Source organism: Bufo bufo, chromosome 3 (assembly GCF_905171765.1).
Source record: "Bufo bufo chromosome 3, aBufBuf1.1, whole genome shotgun sequence".
In the NCBI taxonomy this organism is placed as follows: domain Eukaryota; kingdom Metazoa; phylum Chordata; class Amphibia; order Anura; family Bufonidae; genus Bufo; species Bufo bufo.
The window spans coordinates 185314841-185329913 of NC_053391.1; the positions used below are offsets into that span (position 1 = coordinate 185314841).

At 45.6% G+C, this 15073-nt stretch overlaps 1 protein-coding gene across 1 annotated transcript in view; it reads right to left on the reverse strand.

The window, feature by feature from the left end:
• Positions 1-15073, reverse strand: part of DIPK2B (divergent protein kinase domain 2B) — a 111968-nt gene that overhangs the window by 40396 nt on the left and 56499 nt on the right. The gene's annotated exons all lie outside the window — the stretch shown is intronic.

The window sequence follows — 15073 nt, forward strand, 5'->3', positions numbered from 1 at the left end:
GACAATGGGGGTACATTGCTAGGATATGCCCCCACTCAGTGTCGGACTGGGGTTCCTAGGGCCCACAAGTAAAATTTATTTTGGGGGCCCACCGTACGGATACATTCAAATATTACCTGCTCACACAGCAGCAAGATGCTACCAGATGATTGAATATGGGGTCCCTGCAGCAACTTTGAGAAGGTAGGTCCTGGGGAGTAGCTTTCCTCTCTACCTAGAAGTCATCTCAGCTCTGATTGTGTCTATAATAATAAACTGGGGAGTTTCTTTAATAATCTATCAAGTTTTTTATATAAACATAGGCTGTTGAGGAGCTGTACATTGAATATATGTATGTAGTGCAGGAAGTCTACTGTGTTATTTGCCACTTGTGCAGGGGGTGGATGACAAGGGGCCCACTGGGGGATTCACCTGTACCACTGTGGGCCAGTCCGAGCCTGCCCCTATTGTCTGATAGGTGTGAGTCCCCTACACTGAGAATGGAGGCACGAAAGTTGTGGAGGGCTCAATGTGCATGCGCAGCCGTCCTCCATTCATTTCTATGGGGCCACCGAAAATAGCCGAGCACTAGCTTTGTCACCACCTTTCCCGTTCTATTCGCGGTGTAGGTCCTGGTCCCAGTGGTGGGACCAACACCCAACAGACAATGGGGACATATCCTAATGATATGCCCCCATTGTCTCCGATGGGAAAACCCCTTTAAAGGTCATAAACACAGTATATACAGTCGTGGCCAAAACATTTTAGAATTACATAAATATTGGAAATTGGAAAAGTTGCTGCTTAAGTTTTTATAATAGCAATTTGCATATACTCCAGAATGTTATGAAGAGTGATCAGATGAATTGCATAGTCCTTCTTTGCCATGAAAATTAACTTAATCCCAAAAAAACCTTTCCACTGCATTTCATTGCTGTCATTAAAGGACCTGCTGAGATCATTTCAGTAATCGTCTTGTTAACTCAGGTGAGAATGTTGACGAGCACAAGGCTGGAGATCATTATGTCAGGCTGATTGGGTTAAAATGGCAGACTTGACATGTTAAAAGGAGGGTGATGCTTGAAATCATTGTTCTTCCATTGTTAACCATGGTGACCTGCAAATAAACGCGTGCAGCCATCATTGCGTTGCATAAAAATGGCTTCACAGGCAAGGATATTGTGGCTACTAAGATTGCACCTCAATCAACAATTTATAGGATCATCAAGAACTTCAAGGAAAGAGGTTCAATTCTTGTTAAGAAGGCTTCAGGGCGTCCAAGAAAGTCAAGCAAGTGCCAGGATCGTCTCCTAAAGAGGATTCAGCTGCGGGATCGGAGTGCCCCCAGTGCTGAGCTTGCTCAGGAATGGCAGCAGGCAGGTGTGAGTGCATCTGCACGCACAGTGAGGCGATGACTTTTGGAAGATGGCCTGGTGTCAAGAATGGCAGCAAAGAAGCCACTTCTCTCCAAAAAAACCCATCAGGGACAGATTGATCTTCTGAGGAAAGTATGGTGAATGGACTGCTGAGGACTGGGGCAAAGTCATATTCTCCGATGAAGCCTCTTTCTGATTGTTTGGGGCATCTGGAAAAAGGCTTGTCCAGAAAAGAACAGGTGAGCGCTACCATCAGTCCTGTGTCATGCCAACAATAAAGCATCCTGAGACCATTCATGTGTGGGGTTGCTTCTCATCCAAGGGAGTGGGCTCACTCACAATTTTGTCCAAAATCACAGCCATGAATAAAGAATGGTACCAAAACACCCTCCAACAGCAACTTCTTCCAACAATCCAACAACAGTTTGGTGAAGAACAATGCATTTTCCAGCATGATGGAGCACCGTGCCATAAGGCAAAAGTGATAACTAAGTGGCTCGGGGACCAAAACATTGACATTTTGGGTCCATGGCCTGGAAACTCCCCAGATCTTAATCCCATTGAGAACTTGTGGTCAATTCTCAAGAGTCGGGTGGACAAACAAAAACCCACTAATTCTGACAAACTCCAAGAAGTGATTATGAAAGAATGGGTTGCTATCAGTCAGGAATTAGCCCAGAAGTTGATTTAGAGCATGCCCAGTCAAGTTGCAGAGGTCCTGAAAAAGAAGGGCCAACACTGCAAATACTGACTCTTTGCATAAATGTCATGTAATTGTCGATAAAAGCCTTTAAAAGGTATGAAGTGCGTGTAATTATATTTCACTACATCACAGAAACAACTGAAACAAAGATCTAAAAGCAGTTTAGCAGCAAACTTTGTGAAAACTAATATTTGTGTCATTCTCAAAACTTTTGGCCACGACTGTATACTGTCTCTTTATCTTAACAGGAGAACAAAAGCATGAAGCAAAGTTTGGATGAAGAACAAAAGTCAACAAAGGAATTGGAAAAGTTGGTTCGCAAAATGTTGAAACAAGCTAGTGAGACAGCACGTGACGACCCCTCGCACTAGTTCCCACTTGTCAGCAGACTCATCTTCCTGTAAAGAACTTTTGGAGAACACGGAATAAGGGTCCATTCACACGTCCGTAATTTGGGTCCGCATTTGTTCCGCAATTTGCGGACCCATTCACTTTCAATGGGGCTGGAACGGATGCAAATCCACATTTCCTGGATCCGCATCCGCATTTTTGGGATCCGCATCTGTTTTTTCGGGATCCATTTTTTTCGGGATCCGCAATTTCGTTCCTGAAAAAAATAGAACATGTCCTATTCTTGTCCGCAATTGCGGACCAGAAAAGGCATTTTCTATTATAGTGTCTGTGATGTGCGGTCCGCAAATTGCGGATCCGCAAAACACTTACGGACGTGTGAATGGACCCTAAGGAGTATACCCTTCTCAGCATATGAGTTCTGAAGTAACTTGTCCTCCTGTGTGATTAGGACAGGTTTTATGTGTACTAATAGGATGTGACCATTTTATTTCTCCTAATTACTGTTGAGCGAATCAAAGTATCTGAGGTGGACCTTGATCCGGATTTCAGGAAAAATTTGATTTGTTGCAAAGCTGATTTCCTCTTGCTTAGTGGTAACAAGTCTACTTTAAATGGTGGTAAAAAAAAAACAAACATACTCACCGCACCCATTTGTGTGCGAAGAGGCCATTGTGGCCATCTTGATTGCAAAAAACACATTAAATGTCATGTGGGATGATGTGTACGTAACTGCGCTAGGCGGGCACAGTGACATCATCAAACTTGACGTCACAGCTCCCAGCCAGCGTGATGACGTCATCATATCCCTGCGCAAGATTTTGCTCCATGTCTTCAATCAAGATGGCTGTGACAGCCTCTCTGCGATCAAATGGATAAGGGGAATAGCCCTTGAAAGGCCTTAATTTTAATCTCAGATGCGCGATTAGTGATGATTTTGGCATCTGAGGGGATCCATGATGGGAATGGTGCAATCGCCATTCCCCGTCATTGCGCTTGCTACATACGAAGGAATGCTCTTTCTGACTTAAGTAATTTATCACAAATCAAATTTCTTTGTAAAATTTGGCAAAGCAGTCGAATCAAATTTTCTATAAATTCACTCATCTCTACTCCTAATAATTGGTCCCTAGACAAAATCACCCATTAAAACTAATGAAAGGTATTTGGGAATATATTTATAATAAAGTAATATTTAAGTATTTTTATTTTCTTAATTCCCGGAGAACCCTTTTAAGTAGTAGAGAAATGCATATGGGCAGTGGTGTAACTAGAAATAACTGGGCTCCACAGTAAAGTTTTGAATGGGTCCTTCCTCCAGCAAATTCTTCTCAACCCCTTCCTTCTGATCAACCCCCACTAGTCAAAATTACTGTCTCAGACCAGGTCTGGCAGCATTCCGTCTGTTTCATACACATATATACTGTATGTCATGTCACTGTATATACTGTCACTGTACATAATGTGATTGTATAATACTGTTCAAGGGGCCCTGACAATAAAATCTGTTAGTCCTCCTCCTAGGTGGGCCCCTTCTGAGAATGTGCCTCAGTGTACCAAAAATGTAATAAATGTTTGCATTAATATGGCGCATATACGCATGCTCCCAAAGGAGGGTAAACCAGCTGAGGACCCTGCGTCATACCGACCAATTTCCCTCATTAATCAGGATGTGAAAATCCTTTCAAAACTTATGGCTAATAGGCTGGCTCGTACCCTCCCGAGTCTGATCAGTCCACTGCAGGTTGGATTCATAAGAGATCGATTGGCGGTCACCAACATACGTAGGGTTCTGGCGGTTCTAGATGAGGTTAGCCGGAGAGGGGGAGGGGAGGGGGAGGTAGGTCAGCACCCTCCATAGTCACCCTAGATGCTGAGAAGGCTTTCGATAAAATACACTGGGAGAGGCTGGGGAGGGTGTTGGACAAGATTGGGGTGAGGGGCTCTTTCAGAGAGTACCTATCACAATTATACACAACCCCTATGGCCAGGATAGGCATGCAGGGCTTTCTTTCTGATCCTTTCTGCTTGCATAGGGGAACCAGACAGGGTTGTCCTTTATCCCCCCTGCTGTTCGACCTGGCTCTGGAGCCCCTGGTTCGACTTTTAAACTCTGGTGGGACTTTTGAAGGCATCAAAATAGGGAACACTGAATTGAAAGCTATTTTCTTTGCTGACGATATACTTTTATTTATGGAGAACCCTGATTCAGAGTTGCAGAAGGTACTAGATACTATCGCGGACTTTGGCCAGTTTTCAGGCTTTAAGATTAATACGTCCAAGTGTGCTCTTTTACAGTTACGGAGGGAGGGGACAAGATTGAACCGGGGGAGTGCTATAGGCGGAATACCAATAGCTAAAGATTGCATTACATATTTAGGGATTAAGATAGGTCCTAGAGCAGAGTCCCTATATGGCTTAAATTACACCCCTCTCCTGAACAAGGTGACGCATGAGTTGCGCCAATGGAGAATCTACCCCTATCCCTACTAGGCAGAATCCATCTAGTCAAAATGATTAGTTTCTCCAGACTTCTCTATCCGCTCCAAACGCTGCCCATACTAATTAAGCACATAGACATCACCAGACTTCATAGTGAAGTGACACACTTTATCTGGAAAGGTAAAAGACCAAGAATCAGCCTGAGGAAGCTTATGGCCCTTAAGATTAAGGGGGAAATGAATATGCCTGACATCAGAATATACTATCAAGCATGTCTTTTCAGACATATTATTGATTGGGTACGCCACACCAATTTTCATTTTGACTATGCATTGGAGAAGGAACTTTGTGCACCATGGGATCCTTGCACTTTGTTACACATGGCCTTGAGAGCCCTCCCCATGCATCTGCGAAATTCGATTATATTTCGACACACTTGGGCAGCCTGGCAAATTATTAGGAAGAACCTACGACTTTGCCAGAGGGTGTCGAAGTATATGCCTTTGTGGGGGCATCCGGAATTCGAGCAAGGGAGGAGCAATGCTCTGTTTAAGGAGTGGAAACAGAAGGGAATACTAACAACCCAACATTTGTTACATACAGCCGAGAATAGATGGCTGTCGTATCAGGAGATAAGGGACATTTACCAACTGAGTCCTTTTCAAAATATTCAATACGCACAGGTCAAAAAATTCCTGACTGATAGGTTGGGAGATGTCTCAAAGGAAATAACGAAAAATGATTTCGACAAGATAGTACTAAAGGGTACAGGCCCACAGTCCATATCTCTCTTGTATTCCTTATTACGGGAGATTTTGGGGGATGGTCTGCCATGCCAGGCTTTTCGCCCATGGGCCAGAATTTTGGAGGATGATGAGGCAGGGGAGAAGATCTTAAAAGGTTGGTGGGCTTTAAGGAACTCCATAGTCAATGAAACATGGAGGGATACACATTTTAGGTTAATGCATAATGCCATTTAAGCTTTTAATCTTCCGGCAGCTCCCAATAGGCCAGATAGGCTCACCAGTTGCCCAAAATGTAATACGATGCACACTGATCTTTTTCATGGTCTGTGGTCCTCCAATCCAAAGCCTGTGGAACCAAATAGCCCAGATGTCTAAAGATACCTGGAATCTGGCAGTCCCTTTGAGCCCTATGTTATTTTTGTTTCATTACTGGGAGGAACTGAAAGATGGGGTCCAATTAGAACGTAGATTGCCAGCACTTTTCCATGCAATTTGCATGGTAGCTAAAAGGAGCATACTGCAACACTGGCTTCAGCCCTCAGTCCCCTCTAGGGATGACATCTTAACCTCTCTCAAAGATTTGCTGGCCTTGGAGCGTAGGGAGGTAGAAAGAAGTAAAGAAGGGAAGGGAGGCAAATTTCTGAAGAGATGGCGAGTAGGGATGAGCGAACCCGAACTGTAAAACATTTTCGTAAAAGTCCGGGTTCGGGTTCGGTGTTGGGCGCTTTTTGAAAGGCTGCAAAGCAGCCAATCAACAAGCGTCATACTACTTGGCCCAAGAGGCCATCACAGCCATGCCTACTATTGGCATGGCTGTGATTGGCCAGTGCACCATGTGACCCAGCCTCTATTTAAGCTGGAGTCACGTAGCGCCGCACGTCACTCTGCTATGATCAGTATAGGGAGAGGTTGCAGCTGTGACGTTAGGGCGAGATTAGGCAGATTATCTCCTCCAAAAGACTTCATTCTGTGATCGATCTGCAGCTGTGGATCATTGAAGTGCTATTATTGACTTGTGTCACGGGGTTCCGAAGGTGCACTCGGTCCCCCATTGCCCGCAGAACTGTTGCTTAGCTTTTGGAATGAGGTTCTGTGTTTGACCTCATTCCCAGGGCGGCTTTACTAGCTGGGTGGCTCCTTGCTCCTAAGTCTGCCTTGAGCGCCGAGCTGATCACTCGGTGCTCGACTGGTTGGTCTGTCGGTCATGTGACGCTGGCCACGTCACATGACCCTCACTCCCCACTATAAATACAGGCAGCCTGCTGGCTACAGGTTGCCTGTTAATTTCTAGGTTCCTGGTATTTGTTGGACTGCTGTATACTTACCTGATCCTGTTCCTTGACCATCCTTTTGCCTGATCCTCCTGTACTGCGCATCCGTCCTGGTATTGTGACCTCGGCTCCCACCTGACTACTCTCTTAGGACTCCTCTTGTACTTCTCTGCTCTCCTGGTATTTATGACCCCGGCTTCTCCTGACAATTCTCTGCTTGCTCCATTTGTACTTTGCAGCTTTCCTGGTATTGACTCGGTCCGTTCACGTCCTGTTGTTTGTCTGTCTGTCATCCCTGCACTTACTCCAAGTTAGGGATTGCCGTCCAGTTGTCCCCTGTCATTAGGACTCGCGAGGCAAGTAGGCAGGGCCAGGGGTAAGGGTGGAGCGCAGTGGTCACTTCCCTTCCCCCTGTGTGTGTGTGTACGCGACCGTTACAGATTAACAGGCCCAATAACCACTGTATTATGAATCCTCTGGTGACCCTGACTGACTATGTCTCTAATCTGACGCAGATGGTGCAGGAGTTAGGGGAAAAACTCAGCTCTTTTGAGTTAGGGCAAGGCTCTTCCACTCCTCAGGCCTCCAGTCCGCATTTTGAGCCCCAGATTAAGCTCCCAGAAACCTTTTCTGGAGACCGGAAGAAGTTTCTCTCTTTTAAGGAGAGTTGTAAACTTTACTTCCGTTTGTGCCCCGTGTCCTCTGGCCCCGAGAGTCAACGCGTGGGCATTATCATTTCCCGATTACAGGGTGATCCCCAGGACTGGGCGTTCTCTTTACCTGCTGGCGCCAGTTGTTTATATTCTGTGGAGGGGTTCTTTCAGGCCCTAGGTACCCTCTATGATGAACCAGACAGGGCTCTAGTAGCCGAGACGGCTCTAAAGGCACTGGTTCAGGGCAATTTACCAGCGGAGGATTATTGCACCCAATTCAGAAGGTGGTGTGTCCCCTCAGGATGGAATGAACCAGCCCTGAAGAGTCAGTTCAGGTCAGGTCTGTCTGATAAATTAAAGGATCTTCTGGTCAGTTATCAACTTCCAGAGACCTTAGAGGAGATGATGACCCTTGTTGTCCGACTTGACCGACGGGTTAGAGAGAGACGACAGGAACAACAGTTCTCTTCCCAGATGGTGGTCCAGCCAGAGGCCTATCCCAGAGACAATGCTGAGGTCTCCACCGAGGAACCCATGCAGGTTGGCATGACCCGAGGGAATCGTCGCCGCAGACGTGGAGAATGCTTTTACTGTGGAGATTCTGACCATTGGATCAACCAGTGTCCTAAGAAGGTCCTCTCTGTCAAGTCTCCTAAGGCAAGGCAACCTAAAGACCAGGTACACCCTGAATTTTCTAAATGTAAGCTTTCGGTACCCATTACGATTTCTCTGGGAGTAGATAAATGGGCGGGTAAGGCCTTTATTGATTCTGGCTCAGCGGCTAGCTTTATTGACTCTGAGTATGCTGTTAGATTGGGTATTCCTATGTTTGCCTTACCAACTCCTATCCATGTCATGGCTATTGATGCTACTCCTCTTATTGGTGGTACGGTGAGCTTATGTACCTCGGAGATTTCTCTAACCGTGGGTGTGTGCCACTCAGAGAGATGTTCGCTTCTAGTCCTGAAGAACCTACCTGCTGAGGTGGTACTAGGGTTGCCTTGGCTCCGACTACATAACCCCACTATAGATTGGTCCAATGGGGAGTTGGTGAGATGGGGGCCTAAGTGTGACTCGTGCCTGTCCGTGGTACAGGCTGGGGTCTCAGTAAAGTCTGATACTTTACCCTCTGTTGTTAGAGAATATTCTGATGTATTCTCATCACCAACCCCAGAGGTTCTACCCCCGCATAGACCTTATGATTGTACCATAGAGCTAGTAGAGGGGGCCAAGTTTCCTAAAGGACGAATTTATAATCTTTCTATGCCCGAACGCAAGGCCATGGAAGATTATATAAAGGAGAGCCTTGGTAAAGGGCATATTAGACCTTCTGTCTCTCCTATGGGGGCGGGGTTTTTCTTCGTTAAGAAAAAAGATGGTGGTCTTAGGCCATGTATCGATTACCGGAGATTAAATAAAATCACTGTCCAGAATAGATACTCCCTCCCATTGATTCCGGATTTATTTAACCAGGTCCTGGGGGCAACCTGGTTTTCCAAAATTGACCTGAAAGGGGCATACAATCTAATCCGAATCAAGGAGGGAGACGAATGGAAGACGGCGTTCAATACTCCGGTAGGACACTTTGAATATCAGGTGATGCCTTTTGGACGCAGCAATGCCCCAGCTGTGTTCCAAAACTTCATGAATGACATTCTTAGGGAATTCTTAGGTAAATTTGTTATTGTCTATCTTGACGACATTTTGATATTCTCTCCTGACTTTGAATCCCATGTGTCTCATGTTAGACAAGTATTAGAGGTGTTGAGGGAGAACCAGCTATCCGCTAAACAAGAGAAATGTGTCTTTGGTGTGCAGGAGATTCTGTTTCTAGGGCATGTTCTGACTCCTCACGCCTTCAAGATGGATCCTGGTAAGGTACTAGCAATTAAGGAATGGGTAAGACCTTCATCCTTAAAGGCCTTACAACGGTTCTTAGGTTTCGCCAATTACTATCGTAAATTTATTATGAATTTTTCCGTAATTGCTAAACCGTTGACCAACCTTACTAAGAAAGGGGCGGATTTGGAGAATTGGTCTACTGAGGCCATTTCTTCATTTGAAAAATTAAAAAAGGCATTCAGTAGCGCTCCCATTTTGATTCGGCCTGATCAGGAGAAACCTTTTATTGTGGAGGTGGATGCGTCCGAGGACGGCGCAGGAGCAGTCCTTTCACAAGGTCCTGCCAGCCTCACTAATCTGAGACCATGTGCCTTCTTCTCCAGGAAATTCTCTCCCACGGAGCGAAACTACGACATAGGGAATAGGGAGCTGCTGGCCATTAAATGGGCATTTGAGGAGTGGAGGCATTTTCTGGAGGGGGCAAGGCATTGTGTAACTGTTGTCACTGACCATAAAAACCTTATGTTTCTCGAGTCTGCTAAGAGGTTAAATCCCCGTCAAGCAAGATGGGCTCTGTTTTTTACTCGTTTTGATTTTTCCATCACGTTCAGGCCGTGAAGTAAAAATGTAAAGGCGGACGCATTATCTCGGAGCTTCCAGGCTTTTCAACCTACTGAGGTACCACCTGAATCCATCCTACCAGCAAAAATCTTCTTAGCAACTCTTACCCAGGATATCTCGGCTCGCATTAGGTCGGAACAACATCTGGCACCGGTATCCACCCCAACAGATAAGTTGTTTGTTCCCGTACAATTTCGTCTCCAGCTGTTGGGTGAGTGTCACGATTCTGCCTTTTGTGGACATCCGGGTGTTGAGGGCACTAAGGATCTGGTTTCTAGATCTTATTGGTGGCCCACTCTAACTAGGGATGTCAAGTCCTATGTGTCAGCCTGTGAGGTTTGTGCCAGGTCCAAGACACCTAGGACTCGCCCTGCTGGTAACCTACGACCCCTACCCATTCCCAGTAGACCCTGGTCCCATATCTCGATGGACTTTATAACTGACCTACCGCTGGCGGAGGGTAAGACTGTAGTGTGGGTAGTGGTGGATAGGTTTAGCAAGATGGTCCATTTCATTCCCCTGTCTAAACTCCTGAATGCCAAAACCCTGGCGTCTATTTTTGTGAAAGAAATTGTTCGATTGCATGGTATCCCGGAAAATATTGTTTCGGACAGGGGTGTGCAGTTTGTGTCCAAATTCTGGAGAGCCTTCTGTCAAAGATGTAAAAATTCGTTGTCTTTTTCTTCCGCCTACCATCCTGAGAGTAATGGGCAGACTGAACGCCTTAATCAGTCTGTGGAACAATTCCTGAGGTTGTATGTTGCTGATGACCAGCAATTATGGGTCAAATTCCTTCCATTGGCTGAATTTGCTCTGAATAACCGTGTCAATTCTTCTGCTGGGGTCTACCCTTTCTTTTGTAACCATGGTTTTCATCCCCGTTTTCATTCTGGGTCGTCCGTCTCCTCCTCTAACCCTGAAGCTGATAAACTCTCCTCCGAACTGTGCACAGTTTGGGCCCGGGTTCAATCGAACCTAGAAAAAGCTCAATGTTCTCAAAAACTCAAGGCCGATAGGAGACGTTCAAGGGGGGTAAACTTTCAGGTTGGGGATAAAGTATGGTTGTCCTCCAAGAATCTATCTCTCAAGGTAACTTCTAAAAAATTTGCTCCTCGTTTTATTGGACCATATAAGATCACGGAAGTGATTAACCCGGTATCTTTTAGGTTGGAGCTGCCTGAGTCATTCCACATTCATAATGTGTTCCATAAATCTCTGCTTAAAAAATATTTTGAACCGGTAGTACCATCAAAAGCCTCGCCTCCGCCAGTTCTTGTTAATGATGCTGTCGAGTATGTGGTGTCTAAAATAGTGGATGTCAGGAAGGTGCGTAATTCCTTGCAGTACCTGATTCACTGGAAGGGGTATGGACCTGAAGAGAGATCTTGGGTACCTGCCAGGGAGGTTCATGCTCCTAGACTGGTTCGTAAATTTCATTTAGAACACCCTGAAAAGCCATCGCCTGAAGTCTTGGGTCCGGTGGCCCCTCGTAAAAGGGGGGGGTACTGTCACGGGGTTCCGAAGGTGCACTCGGTCCCCCATTGCCCGCAGAACTGTTGCTTAGCTTTTGGAATGAGGTTCTGTGTTTGACCTCATTCCCAGGGCGGCTTTACTAGCTGGGTGGCTCCTTGCTCCTAAGTCTGCCTTGAGCGCCGAGCTGATCACTCGGTGCTCGACTGGTTGATCTGTCGGTCATGTGACGCTGGCCACGTCACATGACCCTCACTCCCCACTATAAATACAGGCAGCCTGCTGGCTACAGGTTGCCTGTTAATTTCTAGGTTCCTGGTATTTGTTGGACTGCTGTATACTTACCTGATCCTGTTCCTTGACCATCCTTTTGCCTGATCCTCCTGTACTGCGCATCCGTCCTGGTATTGTGACCTCGGCTCCCACCTGACTACTCTCTTAGGACTCCTCTTGTACTTCTCTGCTCTCCTGGTATTTATGACCCCGGCTTCTCCTGACAATTCTCTGCTTGCTCCATTTGTACTTTGCAGCTTTCCTGGTATTGACTCGGTCCAGTCACGTCCTGTTGTTTGTCTGTCTGTCATCCCTGCACTTACTCCAAGTTAGGGATTGCCATCCAGTTGTCCCCTGTCATTAGGACTCGCGAGGCAAGTAGGCAGGGCCAGGGGTAAGGGTGGAGCGCAGTGGTCACTTCCCTTCCCCCTGTGTGTGTGTGTGTACGCGACCGTTACAACTTGCTCACTTTTTTGAGGCTGCCCAGAGCGTTTTTAGATCACTTTTTTTCTGGGGTGATCGGCGGCCATTTTGTGACTTGTGGTGCGCCAGCACGAGCTATCACCAAGTGTATTTAACCATCGATAGTGTGGTTATTTTGTGCTATATCCTACATCAGCTGAAGGCTGAGCCTGTGTCACCGAAGTGCATTTAACCATCAACAGTCTGGTTATTTTTTGGCCATATACTACATCAGCTGCAGGCTGAGCCTGTTTCACCCAAGTGCATTTAACCATCAACAGTCTGATTATTTTTTGGCCATATACTACATCAGCTGCAGGCTGAGCCTGTGTCACCCAAGTGCATTTAACCATCAACAGTGTGGTTATTTTTTGGCCATATATTACATCAGGGGCAAGTTGAGCCTGTCACCCAGCGCCTAAAAAATAGACCTGACATTTCTATTCAACCAAATCTGCACAGTTTTAGCTGGTCAAGTTATTTGTAGTGACCGTCAAAGCAGACTTTTTGTTCTGGGTTGAAAAAGCATTCCCAAATTTGCCATTCTGAAAATAACTAGTTTGTGGTATTTGAGGCCTACTTGAAATCTATCCCAAAAAGAAAATCTTACATTGAAGTTATTGATAGTGTCATTCAGAAAAACCTAAGACACACGCTAGCGTGCTGATAGAAGTGTCATTCTGTGATTAAACTTATAACTGTCACACAGCGCAAAAAAAACAGGTCTCACATCTCTATTCAACCAAATCTGCACAGTTTTAGCTGGTCAAGTTATTTGTAGTGACCGTCAAAGCAGACTTTTTGTTCTGGGTTGAAAAAGCATTCCCAAATTTGCCATTCTGAAAATAACTAGTTTGTGGTATTTCAGGCCTACTTGAAATCTATCCCAAAAAGAAAATCTTACATTGAAGTTATTGATAGTATCATTCAGAAAAACCTAAGACACACGCTAGCGTGCTGATAGAAGTGTCATTCTGTGATTAAACCTATAACTGTCACACAGCGCAAAAAAAAACAGGTCTCACATCTCTATTCAACCAAATCTGCACAGTTTTAGCTGGTCAAGTTATTTGTAGTGACCATCAAAGCAGACTTTTTGTTCTGGGTTGAAAAAGCATTCCCAAATTTGCCATTCTCAAAATAACTAGTTTCTGGTATTTGAGGCCTACTTGAAATCTATCCCAAAAAGGATATCTTACATTGAAGGTACTGATAGTGTCATTCAGAAAAACCTAAGACACACGCTACCGTGCAGATAGAAGTCTGATTCTGTGATTAAACCTTAACCTGTCACACAGTGCAAAAAAAAAACAGGTCTCACATTTCTATTCAATGGTCTGCCGGGTGTTCACTCCAAGGTCATGGAAGTCACGCCTGCGGCCACCCCGTTCTCCGAGGGATATGTCCTGAAATCCAGCTGAAAGCTGCAGAACATCAGTCGGAGGTCTCTCCACTACTGGCGGGCCTCTCTGGCGCCCTCTTCCCACAAGCAAAGGCTCGGCTGGTGGCTGCAGCGGTCTTTCAATGCTTCTAGGTTCTTGAGCCTCTTGCTCCTGTCCAGGCTGTCCTTGGCTGGGCTGCCCCCTGGCACGTGCTCTTCCGCGGGCTCTGGCTCGTCCACTCATCTTCTATTCCTGAGAGTATATAAACCGCTAATAAGTTCAATCTGCCGCCTAGCAGCTCCGCCGTGGCACAATCACCTCAGAACTCGCACACTGGTGACTTTAGGTATCTTCACTGGTCACTTTGAGCAGAATGATGACATCCGAGTCACGGCACCAAATGTAACCCTCTTTTCCTTGCACCATCTGCGACACCTCCAGCTTTCACACTCACTCGGTCACCAGCTCCTCCAGGCATAAACTCTAAGTGGACTCTAAGGGACGACACTCAGGTCTTCTGTGGTTTAAAGCTTTATTGAGGTGTAGTGCACTTGGCTGGAGCCTGTAATACAACAGGGAAACACTGCCACTATGTGGTATACAGCCAGGTCACCAGCCCACCTATATCATAACAGGCAGTCATTATATTACATTCCCACATACATGTTACAGGATATAACAAAGCATACAGAAAAATGAACAAGAGAAAATCATTTACAAAGATATTGCAGCAGGGTGACCTGGAATACAGCATGTCTTGCAGCCATTTTAGGAAGAACACATGTCTCTTTAACTGTACATCATCTACTCAGCCTAGAATGTGCTGCAGGGTTTAAAGGCTGCTAAAAAACATAGTCACCTCTTTACATTCTACAGAACTATTATGGGTATATATTATAACTTTTTACAATAGATAAATGAACTTTAGCTTTAGAGAACTTAGACAGAGATCCTACCTCCTTCACAGTAAATGTCTGCACTGAGGAGACCAAACCAAGTAGCAGAATACACAGGGGGCTTTCTGGAAGAGTCCACTGTAAAGACTCTGTCTGTTAAAACTTTCCTCAGTTATCTAATAGCACATTTGAAGAGGTTTATTTAGCATGTCCTGACTCTCTGCTAACAGCTTATGAATATATGGAACTATATTTAACAAGTGATCATTGCTGCAGCTCCTGTATTTTGGTATGACCCTATTGCAAACCTGCAGACTGGATATTTGGTGAAACTTCATGTGGTTAATATCGACTGTATTACACCACTGACTTGGTGCCTGGGCCTAAATATGTGACAGTGGCCTGTTCCAGTGGTGGGTGACGTGATGCCTGATTCTCTGCTATGACATGAAGACAGATTCTGTGCTGACATAAGGCCAGATTCTCTGTTACGGGACCTCTCTCCTCTGCCTGGGCCTAAATGTGTGACAGTGGCCTGTTCCAGTGGTGGGTGACGTGATGCCTGATTCTCTGCTATGACATGAAGACAGATTCTGTGCTGACATA